Raw genomic sequence first — 5,737 nt, forward strand, 5'->3', positions numbered from 1 at the left:
AGCGCGCGGCTCGATAAAACCGCCCAGCGCAGCGCGCCGCGCGCGCGCTCGCCGTCGCTTATAGGCACGCGTTGTTTATACTTTATAACAAGCAGCAATGGTCATCGCTAGACATGAGTCGCGAATAGCGTCGAATTTCCAACTATAATTATTCTTTGAGCTATGATCATTCTCTGTTCATATCAAAACGAAATCTTCGTACGGAAAATTTTTTGCATTCACGTATGTTTGGAAACATATTAGAAATTAATATCTCGGTTACGAAAATTAGGAAAATTGACAACTCTTTCCAAGAACACAGTTTAATTCGCTCTAAAGTAAACTTTCGTCGCGCTAGTCCGCGTTTTAAATTGTGAATTCTGACTATTTGTATCGCTTGCATTTGGCGATGGGCCGGACGAATTTGGATATTTTTATAAATAAATATCTCGTTAACTATTGCGAAAATTGAAAATCCGCGTTTTAAATTGTGAATTCTGACTATTTGTATCGCTTGCATTTGGCGGTGGGCCGGACGAATTTGGATATTTTTATAAATAAATATCTCGTTAACTATTGCGAAAATTGAAAAATGGTAGATGTTCCGTCTCAGTTTAATCCGCTCTACCTGTCCATGATATTTGTCAGGAGAGTTGTGGGACACCCTGTATACATATATATACACGATACATATGTATATACTATATACGATATTCACTGCCAGTGCTGAAAATCTATAGCGTACACGTAACGTATACTGTATAGCTTCAGCACTGGTAGTGAATATCAGAACGCATCCTTATTTAATATATCTAGTTGCAAAAATAATTTCTTCAAACTAAAATAACTGCAACGCTAATATATTTTACTTTTGGGTCTTAAACGCACGAGCACGTTTGTGTAAGCTTTCTGACAGTTACTAAGCGGCAACGAACGCTGTGAAGTAAGATTTCAACTCTTAGTTGACGAATGGTGTGGCTGAATTTTCTAATAAATGCATTATTACCAAGAGACAAGGGATGGATTTTTTTCCCTGGGGACTTTTACTGCCCGGTTTACCCTATATATGGATATATTTTATTTATGTATTTAATATATATAATTGTATATAAAATATGTTAATTTTATATAGAGGCAGGTCACCGATACCGACGTACCACTTTGTTTTTAGACAATATTTCTTAAACAAAAGGTAAAAATACAGCTTCAAAAACATAAATACAATGTAAAAAGTATCTTCTATTAGAGATATTATAAACAATTTTTATAATACTGTTAGCAATTTTGCAATAATTAAGTTTTTCGTAATTTATGCAAAAATGAGCTTCTAACAAAAGAATAGGAATACGTAGCATTATTGCCTACTGTGTCAGTTTTGGAGCCCAGACGCTCCAAAACTGACACAGTAGGCAATAATGCTACGTATTCCTATTCTTTTTCTTTTACAGGAATTATCTGTATAAAGTACCTATAAGTGAATGTATATAAGATTTTTCAGAATCATTTTACTTCGTTATCAAACATTTTTATTGAATTATATGCATATTTACTTTATGCTGTTCTGCAAAATGCAAATATGTAACGCGATAGTTTTTCTAGAGTTGTTCCATATATGCATGATTGCCTTCAGCTCCAGTAGAGCTTATTTATCACTACAAAGCAACATTATAAAGATTAAGTTAGCTCATGGTCTGTTTTACGGATAGGTGTGTCGGTTTACGCTGCACCCCCATTTTCAATTAAAAATCGTATTATGCAAAGACTCAGAGAAAAAATAATATAAATAAAACTTAGTTCGGAAACTACAAGTATTTAAAATGACGTAATATTATCAATAATATAGTCACTATTATTTAAACCTCACAATTTGCAAAAGAAAATCGTAAGAATTTTATTTTCGCATTTGTAGAATTCGTTTTTAGCTGATTTGATATAGAAACAAGCCACAAACCTATGAATTATGAGTTTGTACTTCTTTAATTAGCTAAACAGATCATGATTTTATTAGTATTAATAAAGTGCAATAGTTAGTTTCCGAAAAATAAGGGGGTGTCACTTTAGAAGACCTATGTAATTATATGTATGAAACATTTTTCCTAGAAACAAATAGTAAATAACGATTTTCATAATTTTTCCTGGACCTAGAGAAATAATTATTATCTCCTAGACTAGAAGATCTCATAAACAATTTCCAATGATTAATTTACGCAATTATGCAAAAAGTAAATCTATTTTAACATCCTTTCTCAATTTCATAGCATTCTTTTTTCTTGTGAATAATATTTAATTAATAATAAATAATTAAAATTATTTTTTTGTATTGTATTACAATCTTCTAATTAAAAAAATTTTTATAATTCCGATCGTTCTTTGTAATTGTTTTTATTATACACATACATAATTTAAAAGTAGAATGAATTATATTATCTTACCATAAGAAATTTTTAAGGTGCATCTGCGTAGATATTCAAAACATACAATTTCCTTTTCACTTTGTGCAATTTTTTCTAAATCATTAGTAAGTATTAAAGATTCTTGAACGAATGTATTAAAAAATTCCTTCAACATGATCATACTAAAAGTTGGAGCTATCATTTTTCGATTTTCAATCCATGTAGATGCTAAATTAAATATTATAATAAAATAATAAAAGGGAAAAAAAGTATCAAGCCTTATATATATATATAAATAATAAAAGAAATATTTAAAAATAAGCTGCTTTTTAACAGCTTCGTGGCGCAGCTTTTAAGGTGCAAACAAAAACATCTTCTATGAAGTAAAAAATTTATTAAGACTTATTAGAAATATAAGTGAAATACAAAATAAAATTTAATGCAGCCATAATATCGTTTATGTTGCATTCTCTATACATAATAGATGATTTTAAAGATAATAGTGTCTTTATTGTTAACATTTTTTAATATAAATCTATTAGTTATAAATGAGTTTTACAATTAAATAAGCGTTTATTTGACTAAATATATCTTACCAGGAGCTGTCACTAATCCCATGCCAAACATTGGTTTTAGCCATTTATACAGTAAACTTTTATTCAAACAATGGCGGTTTTGTAAGATAGTCTGCAACATCACATATAATATATTTATTAATATTTATGCATGTTTGCTTCAACCAAGTAATTAACATATACATAGCGAAAAAATTCACTTGAACAAATTTCACATTTTCACGGATTTGAAAAGTTACATAATCCAGTAAAATCATAAATAATTGTAGAGCTCACGTGGAACTTTTCACTTTTATATATGTATAAGATACCTGAGCCGAATAAGGCCCAGCACTAAGTATAAAGCCTTTTAAAATATTACTTTGACATTTGCTTTACGCCATACTTAAAAAATATGTCATAGAAAGTAGATAAAAAGGCTACTTTTTAGTGTAATAGAAATACCTAATAATAGTATTGTGGAAACATTAAAAATAATTAAAAGGGTAATTTTCACACTATTTGTTTTAGAAAAAATCAAGTTTGAAGAAAAATAAAAAAAAATTACTTATGTATAATTATTGTCACGTCTTGGTTCATGTTTCTTCGCGATCTCGAGATGCGGTATAATTTTGTGGGAGCGCGAGCGCGGAGCGGGGCGCGCGGGGTGAAGCCTCGATTTCGGCGGGGTTGTTTTGACGTGTTTTTATCTATAAGAGCCCAGAAACAAGTTTTTGCATAACGCATAGTGCATAAGAGAATCAACCAATCGAAATTCTTCTTTTCCATGGAATGGGAGGAAAGGACAGATTCTGGTTAGTTGATTCGTTTATGCACTATGCATTATGCTTTGTGCAAAAGTCTGTTGTTTCGCGGCCTTAAGGCAGACTGCTGTCATCAGTGCCTTTAGCATAGGCACGAAGAATTATAATGAACTGATTTTAACCATATTTATGTGATTAAATGTTATTTAAGCCCTCGGGTACCTCCCAGAGAAAATTTATAGAGTTTAGAGGAATAGAGTCAGATCTTTAAGCGCCAGGCATGCACATAAATGCGTTTGATTTCATGGAAATAATGTTATCTCTCGTTAGGCAGCTGTGATTTTGTCATCACACAATTCGCTCTATCTACGCTCTCTCTTTTCTGTAGGAAGGTACAGGAAGAAAAAAAAAAGGTAATAGTTCTTCAAGAATTTAATGTTAATAAACAAAAATACTACAAGGTTGAATTTTAATAATTTTAGGTTTTCTACTGGAAGTGATCTGCGGCCGCGTGGGTTTTCTTGTGGGGGCCACGTAAGACGGTGATCGAGGCGGTCACGTTTCTCGAGAAGTCGGCCCTGCTGGATTGCTTTCGTTTGCAATATTGGTTGTGCGTTCTGGGAGCGACGGAGTGTCCGGTGGTTTATTAGGTTCCCGAGGTGTCTGAGCCGCGGGGGTGAGAGTCTCGCCCGTGATAGTTTCCGTGGTGGACGATCCCTAATAATCGGCCGGATCGAACTCGCCGCTCGTGAAAAGAGATTTTTTTCAAGGTACGGAGGTGCACGCGCCAACCACCGCGCTTTCCTCTTGGACGCTTTCCCTTTGGCATCTACCGTGCGATGACAAAAGAAAGTTCGTTAGTTGTCTTAATTTTAAAAGAGACTTGAGTGTAGAGGCCTCGACGCCGTTAAAGGCGCTCGTTTGAGTTCTACAGGAATTTTTCTAGTCTATCGACGCTCTGCGAAAAGCACACGTCAAGGCTAGAGGAGAGAAATGGCTTTTCGACGCCTGGGGAGGCGCATGTCCAAGCCGGAGTTCGGTTTTCGGAAAGATGGAATTCGTTTAGCGCTCAACGTAAGCGTTCGGTGATTTTACCGTCAGCTTTTAGGAAGGAAAAATGAGGTATTCGAATTCGCGAACGCTTTGCTTATATACTTTTCTCTTTGTGACCCCTCGCGGTAAGGAGGTGTTTATTCCTTTATTCAGTCGCAAAATGTTCTAGAACGTTCTAATTTTTATGATTTGAAACTAAGGTTGTTAATTGCCCGATTTTGCTTGTTTTAGATACGATATTTCATTCTGGGGGCCGTGGCGCTTGTCTTGCTAGGGGATGGGCATTGCAAAAAAAGCATCGTTTCTGAAAAAATCGATTTTCAAATGTATCGCCCTTGATGCATCGATTATTTTCTTCAACATCGAAAACAATCGATTATTTACATCTTTTTTCAAAATTAATACCTAATAATTAAAGTCTAATAATAATACGCCAATTTAATGAAAATTTCCTAAACTTTGGTCCAGTGGAAAAATTCTAGGCACCGGTTGCTGTGAATGACTTTGATCAATAGCAATTACGAAGTCAAAATGGACGCTCCAAGATGCAATTGTTCAGTAAGATTGCTTTCTCTGTTAAGGCCCGTCTACAATACACGAAGTAAGAAGTAAGAGTAAGAAATTGACCAATCACAATCGATTATTCTTCTCACATTCGACTGTGATTGGTCAATTTCTTACTCTTACTTCTTACTCCGTGTATTGTAGACGGACCTTTACATGCAGTGTAACTTGCGTAAGCGTAACTTGCGTCAGCCAATCAAATCTTCTCAACTAGAATAACGTGTAGTAGCTGATATAATTTGATACGATTTGATTGATTAATGTAAGTTACGTTTACGCAAGTTACGCTGCATGTGAAAACAGCCTAAGCGGTTACACATGTGGATACACCATCGACATCTAGAATGGACCGCTGATGGCAATGGTGGGGGTAGAAAGACGATTAAAGTGAGAGGCAGGAATAATAAGATCGTTCTTTCTCTGTTTACTG

Source organism: Trachymyrmex cornetzi, unplaced genomic scaffold (assembly GCF_001594075.2).
Source record: "Trachymyrmex cornetzi isolate Tcor2-1 unplaced genomic scaffold, Tcor1.1 scaffold1120, whole genome shotgun sequence".
Lineage (NCBI taxonomy): Eukaryota > Metazoa > Arthropoda > Insecta > Hymenoptera > Formicidae > Trachymyrmex > Trachymyrmex cornetzi.